This window comes from Lepisma saccharinum, chromosome 12, assembly GCF_977018435.1.
Source record: "Lepisma saccharinum chromosome 12, izLepSacc3.1, whole genome shotgun sequence".
In the NCBI taxonomy this organism is placed as follows: domain Eukaryota; kingdom Metazoa; phylum Arthropoda; class Insecta; order Zygentoma; family Lepismatidae; genus Lepisma; species Lepisma saccharinum.
In genome coordinates, this window is record NC_139240.1 from 63087237 (window position 1) to 63103388 (window position 16152).

Genomic DNA, 16152 nt, shown 5'->3' on the forward strand with positions numbered 1-16152 from the left:
GGTAAAAGGGCAAGCGCTGATGCAACAGGTACAAGGGGAGGAAATGGGCGAAAGAGATCAGAGGCAAACTATACGAAATTGGACTGGGATGGATCTGGGAGGGGGAACACATCGACCAGGGGACATTGCAATTAGTGAAACAAAGATTAGAGGATATAGATAGGCAGGAAATAATAGCGGAATGTGATACTAAGAGATCGCTCGAACTCCAAAGAAGGGGAACGCGGGAATGGGGGCAAGTAGCGTACATCAAGAAGGTGAGCATGGTGGCAAGAAAGGGGTTGGCATGGATGAGGCTGGGGATGGAGACACAATACAGTGAAAAATGAGGAAGGGAGATATAAATGCATATTATGCAATGGTGATGATGGGACAGAACATTTATTCTTATGTCAGGACACGCGCGTTCTGCAGGAGGAGAAGCTACGCAACATAAGCTTGGAAAGTGTGTTCAAATCAATCGTAGTGCAAAGGAATATGGAACTATTGGAAAAAGTGGGGGTATATTTACAAACAGTTAGGGGAAAAAGAAGTGTTGCACAGAGACGGGATAAGGAAGAGGAATAAGTGCTAGTTTAAGTGAGAACAGTTAAAACGACCAGAACTGCTATTTAACACCTATACGGAATGTAATGGAAAGTGTAGTCTGTAAGGAAAATCATATAGTTGTGTAATACGAATAGATGTAGTGCGCACAGCCGATGGCTCGCACATGAGACGAGCAATAAATACTTACTTATTTACTTGCCTTCACGGCACGGTGCTATATGCACGGGGAACTTTGCCTTTCCTCCGTGCCGGAGTGATTAGCGCAGGCCCGTAGCCAAGGCAGGGGCCAGGGGGGGTCAGCCCCTCCCTGACAGTGTCCCCAGCCCCCTCCCCCCTGGCACTACCGCCAGCCCCTTGACATTAGGTAAAACTATTTTGTATTCTAATTTGTTTAGGTGAAGAGTGGAAATGTAGACAGCATATATTATTTTGTTCACAACTTCATTCGTTCATCTTGTTTATGAGCAGAAGTCTGAGCAGGGGCAAGTGTTTAGAAAAGTCTTAGACTTTAGAAAGTTATTTCATAGGGAGCCTTCTTGATCTGTACCTTCCCTGGCCCTGTTGCAACCTCTCGTTCGACAGAAATCTGTGACTTTGATGTCATTATCCACATTCCTTCCGCACCTGCGTCAAATGTCAACAGATCTCAAGTTTTGTTTTTTTGACCGGGCGTGTTGCTTTGACCGGGCGTGGAATGTACAGTAGGCACTATGATTGAAGTGAATATTGTACATTTTAACATGTATGATATAAATATCTGTATCATAAAAAATAGTATGGAGTGTGTATTAAGGGATGGTGTGAGTAGCAGTCTTTAGCACTTCAAGAGATGTTTTACAAGATATAGAAAAAACTGTAATATTTGTATGATATTTCTAAATTTTATATTTTGAATTAACTTAATGACCACCGACAGACATAATTGAATTTACCTTCAATTAATACTACGAGTATTAAACTTTTGAAAAATGGACTTGGTTTACAAAGCCCCCCCCCCCGACAACCCGTGAGCCCCCCTGGAGGTCAGTTCTAGCTACGGACCTGGATTAGCGCTACGACGCCAGAGGTCGCGGATTCGAATCCCGACCTGGTTATGCGTGTTCTCTGTGAGTGCCCATTCATCAATTTCTTCATATCATCACTCATTCACATCTTCGCGAAGAAGAAAAGTGAAGTAAAATAAACCAAATCAATTAATCAGGAAAATTCCTATGGAATAAAAAGACTACCATATCTAACCCTATAATACCCAAATTATCGCTTTGAACTTCTAGATGTCTTCGTCTCGTACAGTAACGGATATTCCTACACACAGAACCCAAAACGTGTCAATTAACACACACACATTTTGATTTCAATAACACGTTAACGTACATAAACTGCAAATGATGCACCTTTTAATGTGTCAAAATACACATAGAAATGTATTAAAGGGTATTTTTATCAGATGAAGTTCCCTGTGATGCACTAAATGCATCAATTTGGAAGATCAGACAAGATCATTTCGAAGATAACAAAATTACAAATTTAGCTGTGTCAATTGATGCATTAAAAGTGAAAGTTTGTTATCTTCGAAATGATCTTGTCTGATCTTCCAAATTGATGCATTTTAGTGCATCACAGGGAACTTTATGTGATAAAAATACTCTTTAATACATTTAAATGTGTATTTTGGCACACTGAAAGGTGCATCATTTGTAGTTTATGCACGTTAACGTGTTATTGAAATCAAAATATATGTGTCAATTGACACGTTTTGGGTTCTGTGTGTAGCTTGTAACGACCCCATTGATAGTCAATGACTGTACAAACAAATTTTAGTACAATCCTCCAACAATATTTACGCCATAAAAGTCAGTTAAAGCATTCTTACACAAAATTATCAGATTTTCAACGTCTCCCTACTCTTTGGTTCATTTGTTTCAACTTAGCAATGGCACTTCTCGGTGTCTGTATTCTACATCCACATCGGTCCGGGATCGAACCCTGAACTGGAGTTGTGTGTTCTTTGTTGTGAGTGTCCATTCATCAATTTCATCATATCAGCACTCATTCTCATCGTCGCGATGATAGGACCTCCCCGATGGCGCAGTAGTGGCGTCGTTGCCTTGTAATCAAGAGGTCCCTGGTTCGATTTCCGGTGGAGGCACATAATGGTTCGGAACCCACTTTAAACTGTATGTCCAGTCCCGATTAGCCTTACTGTGCATAAAGTGGACTTAAAACAATCTATCAATAAATCATCGTCGAGATGACCCAGAAGTAGCAGAAAAGCAACGCTAAATTATAAAAATCAAATGATTTTTCTCTCTCGTTCTTCACTTCTCAATTCCTGTCTCACTTCTCCCTCCAGCTCCTTTATTTCTTTCTCTGTATTGCTTCTCTAATTCTATTTCCCCCTTTTCCTCTCAATTTTCTAATTATATCTTTCTCACTTTTCTGTATTTTTCGGTTTCCCTCTTCTCTCTCTTTCTCTAATCCTGTCTTTTTCTCTCTCGCTCTTCTAATTCTGTATTTTCTCTCTCTCCCTTCTATAATTCTTTCTCTGCCTCTCTCTCGCTTCTCTATTTCCTTATGTCTTCCCTTCTGTCCCTGTCGCGCGTTTATTTCTCTCCTTCTCCTCTCTCTCTGTGTTTACCTCGCTTTCCATTTCACTTCGTTTCTTCTTCTCTCTCTCTCTGTGTGTGTGTGTCGCTTCTTCATTTCTCTATTATTATTTGTCTCTCACTTATGTTTCCCTTCTTTCCCTCTGTCTCTCTGTCCGGGTCTGGAAATCTCTTAGTTTCTCTCATTCTCTGCTTTTTCTTTCATCTCTCTAAAATAGGTCGTAAAAATCTTAAGTTAGGTTGGAAAAATCCTGAAGTAGGTTCAAAAAACTTAAAATAGTTAAAAATTTCTGAATACTGCTGATTAGGTATAGTCACCGGCAATGAAAATGGAGCACCTGTATATCCTGAATTACGCACTATCTTGCATAACGTTATGTGTGTTGCCTAACCCTACGGCGATGGCAGAACTTACCATTGGAAATTTCATATTAAAATCCACTCTTCCATTACAGTTAGGCAACAATCTTTCTTCGTGTTATCCACAGTCAAACTCCGCAATTTTGTCTGCGAGGATCATCTTATATGCTGAAAATAATCTTTCAACAAAAACATAGTCAATGGTGCAAACATCAATGCTGAAATGTTAGTTTGTAAGGCGTGAATGACCCAAAGCACCGAAGTGACGCGAAAGTGTGTAAGACCACACAGATCAGACCATTTTGGACTCTACACGTAACAGTGGCACCAGACATTTTACTTTCTTTGGAGCTTTGATAAATCACCACGAACTTAGAGGAAGGGAAACCGACAGGGAGTACATTTCAAACACGTTCGTCAATGAAGTTTTTCGTGACCAAACAAAGCAAATGCCTCTGTGTGACATAAAAATCCTGTAAAACCTTTAAAAAGATATAAAAACCTAAAAATAGGCTTGATTTAGGCGCATAATCTTAAAATAGGTTCTAACAAGCAAAATAGCTTTCATTAGGCACTATAAAACTTCATCAGTTCTTGCGTTTTTTTAACGAAACGCTGACATAACTTATTATTTCTCATATACCTTTAAAGGAAAAAAATAGGTTAAAAAACTAAAATCCGAGGTCTATTTATGTGTACAGGACCTCCCCGATGGGGCAGTGGTAGCGTCGTCGCCTTGTAATCAGGAGGTCCCAGGTTTGATGCCCGGTGGAGGCACATAGTGGTTCGAATCCCACCTTAAACTGTAGCTCCAGTCCCAATTAGCTTTACTGTGCATAAAGTGGACTTAAAACACCAACTCAATCAATCTTATGAAAAAAAAATACATTTTCGATTTTCACCCCTTTCGAATTTTTTTCCGGGCGTCCACGACACTTGACTCTGTACGTGGTCCGTTGCTCTAAACACTACACCACGTAAATCACTCATTTCCTCTCCCGCAAACAGATTTGGGACCACCGAAAAATAACGGTGTGTGTTGTGCACGTGTTCCTGAAAGCCAGGTGATTTGCCAAGCACAGCATGCAGAATCAAAAGCGACTGGGCTGACATCTGGCGGCAGCGTGATGAACCATTGATGTTTCTGGCGAAGTACGTGTTCGTCTATAATGGAATCGTTGGTTCGACGTTCGCAGCAGGGGACCGTGCTGTCAGGTTGGAAAAGCACAGCCAGCGGCAGTCCAGGGAAAGTCTAAACGGCTTAATCTTTTCAATGACTGACTTAGGAGACGCACCCTGATTGAAATGAATTCAATTGAATTGACTTTATTGCTGGGCGATGTTCAGCTGTTTCTAATCTACCACCTGGTCACTGCTTGACACGCGACAGGTTAGCTGTAAGCACCTGACTTCAGGTAGAATGCACGTGTCGACTTTCAACAATATAATTGTAAACTTTCCAGTGCCCACTTCATGGTCCAAAATAGGGGAGTTGACTACCCCTTAAACAAAGTAGTAACTTTAAATGTTTGTTTATGTAAGGTAAAGCCCCTATCACACGGAACTGGATTTCTAGTTGGAATGCCCTAGTTGGCGCTGAGCTAACTTTCTACGTAGTAATCATGGCCGCCTGGCTGACTGCTTGACTGGTTTGGAGGAATAGGACATGTTCTAATTGCTACTTGCTTTCGTCGACTGGATTCTGTGGAACAGCCAATCAGAGCAAAGTTTCGCCGTGTGAAGATAATCTGTGAGTGTGCAAAAGAGCGTTCTTGTCTGTGGTTTCCGAGTGTTACTCCAGCAATGTATAACGTATACAGCATGAAAGGCGCGTTGACTATGCTGAGTGCAAGGTGTTTACATTTCAAACAACTAAAATACGTATACAGTAAACGTTGTAAAGTATGTATTTAAGCAGCGCCATTGTTTTGTACCTAATAATGTTTTATACGAAACGTTATTCCTCTCGGTTGGATAGTTATCGGCTTTTGAAAATGTGAAGTGATACATTGTTTACTTCTCATGCGGCCGCCATTACAACTTCCCTCGTATGGGAACAAAAGTCTATCGACAAGTACGCTGATAAGTATCGTGTGAGGCGAAAACTAGCAAATTGATAGCAAGTCCAGCGCCAACTAGGGCATACCTACTGGAAATCCAGTTCCGTGTGATGCGGGCTTAATTGTATCAAGCAAGAGAAACACACAAGCCGGCTTCTGTGGCGGAGTGGTTAGCACAGCGCGCTACAACGCCGGGGATCACGGGTTCGAATCCCGGACAGAGCATGGATGTATGTGTGTGTCCATTCATCAATTTCATCATATCATCACTCATCCTCATCTTCGCAAATTAGCCAAAAGTGGCAGATATGCCAAGTAAAATAAACCAGTCGAGCAATCAAGAAACACAGAAGACCATGCAGCACCTTCATTTATTTATTTATACACGTGACGCGACGGTCTTGTATTATCACATTGTTTGTTACACAGAATATGCAATCAATTGAATCGATAAGGTATGATAATATGTGTTAAAGTAAGATAAAAAGTAATATGAAAAGGGAATAGAAAGTAGCAACCTGATAAGTGAGGTTAAATCTAACTCAGGATATGACAAAAATAGTAACAGAGAAAAACAAAACAACCAAAGAAAAAACATATGAGCCACGTATTAGTACGTGATGTATAGAAATAATGATAGTAGCTAGCAAAAAACTGGTCCTTCGCATTCATTCTTTCACCTGGACAAACAATGGCGTTTTAAGTCCACTTTATGCACAGTAAGGTTAATCGGGACTGGACCTACAGTTTAAAGTGGGATCCGAACCACTATGTGCCTCCACCGGGTATCGAACTCGGGACCTCTTGATTACACGGCAACGACGCTAGTATGTACATAGAAAATGACCGAACTGCTAAATGACGTCAAATCTTGTTTTCAAAGTAAGTTTCAATTATAAGCTTTGGAAGATGTCCACCAATTTCGTTATACAACCTACACATTTTCCGAGTGGGTGCCGCATTGGCTGACTTTGTTAGAGCTTTCGCTACTTGAAACAGCTCTCTCCGCGGTCTTGCCTTACGATATGGTATAAGAGGGATTTCTGAGAGCAGTTGAGGGGGAGTTGTTTAGAAGTTTATGTAAAAATAGTAACTAAAGCAGGTAATATTCGCTCACCATCATGAATTTTGCTGAAAAGAAATATGGAGCAGGGCATTCTATGAAAAGCGGTCCTACTCCATGTAGAAAAACGTACTGAATGATGGTATCGAACCTGCCACTCCCTATGGGTGATGTAGCTAATCATCACTCATCCTCATTAATGATGAGAGCACTTGTCATAACGACAAGTTAAATGCTTGGCAGCAAAAGGCACAACTGAAGTAAAATACCTGAAACAACTACAAATAGCAAATAGTCACTCGTTGGATTTTAGAACCTTCGAACCCGAATCATACATGGTAAGGATTAAGATAAATACGTGTCTAGACTTAGAAGGGTGATGATGAAGTTAATATCGATGAGTAAATCCTTTCTCCAGGCTTGGTAGGTAGTTCATCTAAGTCAGGCAGACTGCTGCCCTTCTCTCCTCCCCAAAGTGCTCTTGCCTGTCTCTAATCAAATCGGAAACTGACCCCTATACCAGTCTGTCCGCTCCTCTAAACCCCCAGTCCTTGCATACTTCCTATTCGCTGATACGTGAGTTTTTACCTTCCTATTATTGTAAACAGCTTGCTACTTGTTTACCTGTTGTAAACCTCGTAGCCTCAATACATCAGGAAGTGGAAGTCTGCTTAACACTCGACTGTGCATAATTCAAATACCTAGGAGTGGACAGCTGTTGTAAACAAGTGAATGAACCTTGGTGAATTGAAGTTTCCAGAGAAAGTTAAAATAAAATAAAGAATAATCCTATGGATAACAAAATTAATTAATATGGAAATTATTATTGTTTTTTATTGTATTAAAGTTTAGATGTTTGTGAATGCATATACGTAATCTGCGCATTTCATCAATAAAGGTCACTAGTATCTTCAGCCTATGCGCTTGACAGACAAATGAAGTGAAAATTTGCTACATTTTTGAAGCGTCACACACGTAACGCAATTTTGCTCATGCTTTTCATGCGTTCAGTCTATGCAATCATACTATTTTTTCCCATTTGTTAGCAGACACCACAAAGTACTTCATGATTCTATGAATTCAGTTCATAATGAATGTTTTAATATTATTTTATGTGTAGAACCAAAAATTCTGTGTCACACGTAATGCTGAAATGTCCCATATGTGGTAACAGGATTGTCTTATTTCCACGACGAAAAAAGAAGGCAGTGCATATTTCAGTAAAAAACAATTAACAACGTTAATTTTCATCCATATATTAGGGGTTTTCCTCAAACTTGCAACCAAAACTTTGTTTAGTGTTCTGAAGCAAGCGCGGAATGCTCTCGTGGTTAGGTTAAGCTTGCTATGGAGTAAATACACAACATTTAGCCTAACAATGAGAGCATTTAGTGTGACGTCAGAGGACGAAATACGGTGCTGGACGGAGAAGGTGTTTGACTTACGTGCGATAAGTGAGACACTTTCTTACCCGCAAGTGTTTGTGTCTGCCAGAAGCATCGTGAAGGACTTTTGGTCTTCCATTTTAACACGGTAACCCTTCCTGGAAGAACCTTTACGCCAGGATTCCCAGCATGAAACTCACACCTACCTGGTAAGTGTTTCGGTTAGCGCGATAATGATCCTACATAAAGTGATCGGGTGACACAACCATTGAAGTGAAGACCCTCTGTTTTCAGGAAATGGCACCATCTTGTTATCGCAGACAGACTCCTTTCCTTTTCACAGTTAAGGAGAAGGTAAGATGCAGCTGACACCTAATCCTAGTCCTTTTGTTATTAAATAGAAAGGGTAATTTGATGGAACAAATCATTTTGCACGTCGACTTGCTAAAAGCTAATTCATTTCTATAGAGGGAATGCTACCAAAGGGGTACAATAAAGATGTCCCCTAACCCACTTCCAGTCGTCGTAGGTCGGGGATGAAAGTGCACATGGATAAACATGCATCCTTACATGCGACAAAGAGTAGCCTCTCAGGAACGTATCTACAAATACATTTCGGGGGGGGGGGGGTCCGACCAAGTGTCTCAATAATAATAGGCAGGCCATGTGGCACGAATGGGAGAGGAAAGATGAGTTTACAGGATTCTTGTTGGGAAACCTGATGGTAAGAGACCTGTAGGAAGGCCAAGACGAAGATAGAGGGACAACGTTGAGATGGACCTAAGGAAATCGGTAGGGATGGAAAAGATTATATAGATCTTGCTCAAGATAGGGACAGATGGAAGGCCTGTGTTGCTGCAGCCATGAACCTTCTGGTTTAAGAAGGCTAGATAGTTAGTTAGTTAGTTATAATTAGAATAATTAAATTAATATTAATTAAATATGTAAATTAATTATAATTGTATTATCATTACATGAATAGTTAAAAATATAATAAAAGAATAGATATATAACGGCATGTATTCATTATCTAGCTTACGTGTAGTTAAGACCGCCAAAATTTGTATAAAAACAACTGCCCTGTCAAGGAAATTAATGTACGTAGATAAATAGATAAAGAATTGAATATTTATTGAATAACAAAAAAAGAGTCATAATTGTAATAGGCAAAAATAATTGTACGCTGATCACTTTTAATTGCCTATTGCAATTGACGAAAAGTAAATTTACTGATTAATATCTTATGCATATTATAATATGTAAGTAGTATAGTGTGCATAAATCTTTGGAACTGTCCTTCAAATCTGTATGATCTCAATCCTTGCCTTCCAATAAGTTCAGCGGAAATCAATAACAATCGATTATGTAACAAATGATAAACAATTATAGTTTGATTATTTAATTTTAGAAGTTGGTAAGTCTTCCAGGGTAAGTCTTATGCCTTGTCGCCTGTGTCTATTGAGTTTGAAATTATTTGCATTTTTCATGTGCGAATCGCAGGCTGTACGGACTACATGACATTTACTTAAAACAGTGATTTTCTCTTCCAACAAGACTCCATCTTTACGTTAACATACAAATTTAGATAAAAATGGCAAAGGAAACGGATATAATATCTAAAGTGGAAAACGGAAAAAAATATTTAAATGAAGGATGCCACATTCAGCGGGGAGGCACGTATCTAGAAATCGTGTTGTATCCCATTTCGCCTAAAATGGCGGACACCTGTCAGATCTGACAGGTGCTGATAAGCCATTAGGCGAAATGGGATGCGATCATAGAAATATATTTCGGGAGAGTCCCAATTCAGAAATATAATAATAATAATAATATATTTAAATTAATACGTTAATATAATTTAAGGTTCTATTCATAATAATTAATTAATAACGTATTATATTAATATTACATGAATAGGTAAAAAAGTTGGTATAAAAATAGAGATGTAACAACACGTATACGTATATATTCATTATCTATCTTACCGTTGTTCGCCAACATTTACGTAAAAGCCTGAGCCCAAAGGCTTGCGAGCGGTCGTCCAACGTTTTTCCTATAGCGGGTCATTTTCACATTCCATAAGGGATTGACACAGTTCCTGCCAGACAGTGATATAGCTTTGCAAATAATTAATGGTTTCTCTTGTTCGATGCATTCATTTACTATGCTCTTCACTTATAAATAGGGAGCGGAGTTGATGAAATGTCATCTTTTTTCTGACATCTCGGACACGATGCCCATTAAATATACACAATCTTACACTTCGAACCCAAAAAAAGGTAATTTTAAAGTGCATTTTTTGCCAATTTTCAGGTTTTAGGTAATTTTCTCCGATTTTCAGCATTTTTCGCAATATTTGGTGTAGGCTATTGTTTCGTCATATTTTGTCACTTCTTTCATTTTGGTAATATTCTTGAGTCTATTCACCAAGGTGAAATATATATCTTGCACGATTGCAATTTACGTGCAAAAGAAATGCTGAACTGTTGTTGTGTCGGGTGAAACCACCAGGTGTCCGTCTGGGGCAAACTCAAATTTAAGATCAGATAAGGAGATTGCATTTTGTTTAATTTCCTTTCCATTTAAGTTTTTAACCCGAAACTAACAAATGTAATGGTCATTTTTTGCATTTTTACGTCATTTTTTCCCATTTCTTTAGGACATTCTATAGGTCATATACCCATATTTTTTAGGTCATCAACTTCCGCTCCCTTATAAGTATTGCAAAGAACACTGGCATGTTCTGAATTGAGGTTAGGCACTACAACGCTAGAAGTTACGGGTTGGAATCCCGGCCTGGACAGTAGTGTTCTTCGCGATAAGACAAGAGCGACAGGAAAGCGAAGTAAAATAAACCAAATGAAGTCAAAACTTAGATCGGTAAAAAGAAAATATTACTTTTTTGGGGGAGAGGGGGTTACTAAATTACGTAACAACAGAAAGCAAAATAGCTTTCAGACTTCAATGAGCGTGACTCTAATATACAAAGGGAATAGGTATCTAAAGGTAACGTTCCCCGTGCATACAGAATAGCACAGTGCCATGAAGGCACATTTAGGGGATGTGGGGGTAGGGCACCACACATTCCCGATCTAAGCCAATTTGAAGGTGATGTGATCAGCACCACGCTCCGCACCCCCTTCCCCCTCAGGTACACATTGATTTGAGGTTGGCTGATCCCCAGAGCCGCTTTATGCGGGTACAAGGCTGGAAAAATTCCCACCTTAGATCATCTATCCCGGGAATCGAATCCGGGCCACCCGCGTGGCAGTCAGACGTTATACCGACTGGACCACAACATCTTAAAATTTCTCTTTTCCCCCCTAAAATTCTGCTTGAATTTCCATCCAATTTCCCTTCATGCATAGCAACGCTGCAATGGAGGTGAAGGAACCTCAAAAATATATTTTAAAAAAAAATCCAATAAAAACTGCAAGAATACTTAAAAACAACTAAGAACCTGTTTGAAAAGGGTAAGAAATATAAACTGAAAACATTTTTTAGTACTAATTGAAGGGGAACGGACTAGTATTGCCTTTCACATAGTTCCAAGGGGGAAAATATTAATTTTTCACCAACTTTCCAGCCCTGGAAATAGCCAATAAACTGAATAAGCGTGACCTGTTTATAGCTTAACGTGTCATTTTCCCACGGGTGACCCACCGTTCTGCTCTTTAATGGCTGCCCCCTCCCACCAGCCCCCAACGAAGGGGAAAGGATTGAAATGGACCGTTGTCTCCAGCAACCTGCTGCTTCTACCAACTGAGAAAACAAATCAATTTCCAGGAAGCGCTGTTAGTGTTGGGATCCAGAGAAAATAAACTTTTTCCTTGTAGTTAACAACCCACGTCTCTCTCGCGACCAAATATTATTCTCATGATGCTCTCTACTCGTCCGTAGAGACAAGGAGTATATTAGGCATAAGCCACTCTGCAATACACGATATATACTAAGATAGTTTCTAATTATAGTTTAATTTAATATAATGCATATTATGTAATAATAAGAACCTCTCTTTATAACTTATGTCGAACTCAATTTGTACGTACGTAGGGCCGCATAACGATAATGTCAAAACTGTCCGGGCCGCACATCTCGAACCAGTGTTGCCACAATCTGAGGGTACAATTTCCCTTTCCAAGGGGCAAAATTTCCCTTTTTGGACCAATTTTTCCCTTCATCTAAACAAATATAATAATAATAATAATAATAATTATTATTATTATTATTAGCAGCGGTAGTAGTAGCAGCAAAAGCAGTAGTAGTAGTAGTAATGTTTCCGTTGGTCCATGCTCTTATGAATAAAAAATGAAATAAAATTTTCACATAAATGATGCCCTAGGTTTGAATCCTGGTCAGGAATCCACTAAATCGTTAATTCCCTTATTTACAATTATCCAAAGGTATACAGAAAAGCGACGTGCAATAAACATAAAATAAATATAAGTTAATACAGGCTTGTATTCAAGGGAGCAGAAATATGAAGGAACAGAAAAAATTAAAATGTGAACATGAAACTGGAACTTAACATATATTGTTATAATGTATAGTCAGATATCTTAAAATTTTCCTGAAATTGTGGTATTTTTCATCGAAATTCCCTTTTCCCTTTTAGATAAAATTTCGGTCCAAATTTCCCTACAAAAGGGAAATTTCCCTTCATGTGGCAACACTGTCTCGAACCCAATCCCTTGATGTCCAAATCAAGGGGTTCGCCCCCGAGGGGAGGACAAAAACCTGATGCCCTTCACATACCACCCTGAATGACTGTACGACGATTACGTGTATGTGTGTAATTGTAATGAAAAATATTGGAATTAAAATCCTTATACTGAAATTAAATAAAATTGATTTTTTTCAAAGTCAGTGATACCATTTAACATGTTCGTTTCTAATAAAAGTTGTCTACAGTTGGGCAAACATTTATGGACAATTTTATGGTTCCGAGTCCCAGAGATTCGATTTTTTTTTCTTTTTTCTTTTTTGAAACTAGCTTCTCATTGTCCACGTTAAGTTTCCGTGAGCAGGAAACCCTTAACGCAGACAACAAATGGTTATCAGTAGGACTAGGATTTTTATAACATAAAATCACCAAAATATGCAAAATAAAATATGCTCTTATGATCTAAAATTTTTACAAAATATGCACTATAATTTCAAAAATATGCCCTTATAACTGGACTGTTTCAAGCATCAATATCTACATGCTGAGATATTTTCATATACGTACTTTTTTAGTTCACTTTATGAGCCCTGAGTTGCAATACACAATGAATATTATGTATTATTCACCTTAATATTTCAAATCCCTCACTACTGTCATGAATATGTGATTGTGTGTGTGTGTGTGTGTGTGTGTGTTTTGTTGTATGCTCGTGAGTATAGGTTAGGTTTTTATTCTCGTATGTATTTTTTCTTATCCTTTTTTTTGTAATTTTTTCTTTGTAATTTTATATTTTCTTTCTTTATTTTAATATTTACCTTTCTATGTAATAGATTAAATGTGGTTTTCTATAGAATTATAATTTTCATATTATCAAATTTCGATGTAAACATGGTTAAGTGGTAGAAAAGGATAGAAAGCCTTAACTTCGCCATTCTAAACAAGACGCAATAAATAAATAAATACTTTCTCTAAATTTTCAAATAAAAATGAAAAAGATTTTGCTACAGTACAAAATAAACCATCTAGTGTAAAAATGGGAGAAATAACGAATCCACTTCGAAAATGACTGTATATTTCTTGAAAATGCAAAAATATGCTGAATATTACCGAAACCCATCGAAATATGCTCTATTAGGTAGAAATGGCCAAATATGCCAAAATATGCCCTTAAAAAGCACCTTAATTGAATCAGTTTCTTCATAATATGAATTTCTACATGTTTAGGAAACACATCACCTTTACCCCAAAAAATATGCTGTCATGAAAATCAGTCCTATTTATCACTCATTCATCATAGTTGGGTTGTTTTATTAAACTTCATAATGGAGAATCGCTGTTCACTAAAATCGAGATGCGAAACTGATGCTGCTGTAGGAGATATGAGAAAAGTCCAGGAAATGCCGAAGGCGAGTGTAGCTAAGCTGGTGGACAATGTGTGTTTCGAACTTCCCCCCCTGGGGCAGGAATCAGTCGACCACGGAAGAAGAGACCCGAGGCTGCGTTCCAGAAGGGACACCTATTGACGCGTGGAGCCACACGGAGACAAGGAGGGGGAGGCCCAGGGGACATCAGAGTTGCAGCTACGGATATTTCGGCGCCCAGGGCGTGAATCGCACTTGCAGGCGGCAGGAGGGGGTGACCAGAGCGACAGAGAAGAGAGGCCTTCGGAGCTGCAGCCGAAATCAGTGCAACCGCCGGAGGGAGACAAAGATGATTCTGGACACTTCCAAGATGCAGGTGAGGGAACTTTCTCTTTTGTCCAAAATGTGGAACGCTCGCTCAACGACCCCAGATTGCATATCCTAACCTGGAATATCGAGGGTCTGGAGAAGAGGGTGCGTGATGAGAGTTTTATGGAATTTGTTCAGCAATTTGACATTCAGTGTTATATTGAAACTTGGGGAAGGTCTAATAGTGTCCCAGAGTCACTGGGGGAGGGGTTCTCGAAAGTCACGTGTAGGAGGGCTAATAGGGGCAGGCATCCGGGTGGGATAGCAATCATATTTAAACAAAAATGGAAAAAGTTCATAAAACCACTAGATATTAATCATGAGGGGATGCTGGGGATTCAATTTTCGGGGGGGTCTCTGAACTTCATGCTAATAGCAGTATACAGGCAACCACCGGGATCAAAATTCTACTCAGAACAGTTTTTCGATAACTTTGGAACCTGTCTGTTGCGTTTGGGGGAGGATCACCCGGGAATCAGCATCGTAGTCACGGGTGACCTGAATGCTCGCATAGGGGGGGAGGAAGTTCCATGGGAAACTTACCGAGAGATCGATGGGGACCAAATGACGGATGACAGAATGTATTTGGGACATAGGAGAGAAAGCAGGGACAAAACTTTAAACGCTGGGAGGAGGACGCTGTTGGATCTCTGTGCGATACACAAGATGCAGATATTAAACGGCAAATTTTTCGATGATCAACCAGGACACTTTACATACGTGGGGGAGGGGGGGAGCAGCACAATTGATTATACCATATGCTCACTTGATATGCTGAAAGAAATCAGGGATTTTCGTGTGCATGCCAAAACGCAATCCCATCATATGCCTCTCGAATTCTCCCTCCAGTACAAAATAAACGGGAAGGCAGTTTTCAATAACAGTAATACGAAACTCAAGACAGAGCCGGGAAAAAATATACGTAAATACATATGGACAAAGGAGGGGGAGGAACGATACGTGGGTTTTATGGGGGATGACATAACAAAAATTATGCGTGAACGCATGTGCGCAGCCTTAGACGAATCCAATATAGACGAAGCGGTCCAGCTGGGATATCATATCTTCGAACGTGCAGGAAGAAATATGGTAAAGGGAGGGGGGAAGGGGGACAGACCAGTAAAGACAGGGTGGTACAACGGGAAGTGTAAAGCGATGAAAAAGAAACTAGATCACGCGTTAAAAGGGTATAGATACTTAAATAGCATGGAAACCAGAAACAATTATATATCTAGTAGAAAGGCTTATAATAACATTTTAACGGAAGAAAAGGAGAAATGGGAACAGGGAAATTTTGAAGATATAAAAAAGGCCGTAGCAGAAAAGAATAACACCGCTTTGTGGGACATATTACGGAAATTACGGGGCCAAAAGAGCAACTGGGCACATATTGAACCTTACATCTGGGAAGCACACTGTCGTCGTGTCGTCGGGGGAGAAGGGGGGCCACCACGCCTAGAAGTTACGCGGGAAATATACTTTTTAGGGGATTTCGTTCCGATTCTCGACGAAGATATAGGGGTCGATGAGATAAAAATAGCGATAAGGAAACTGAAAAAGGGGAAAGCGGCAGGACTTGACTCCATTGGGGCGGAATTTTTCAAAGCCAACGAAACTGACATTCATATGGTGGAAGCACAAAGCAAACTAATGGACAAGATTTTTAAAGAGGGGTACTTTCCGAAGGACTGGGCAAGCTCCATAATCTGTCCTATTTATAAAGGGAAAGGGGA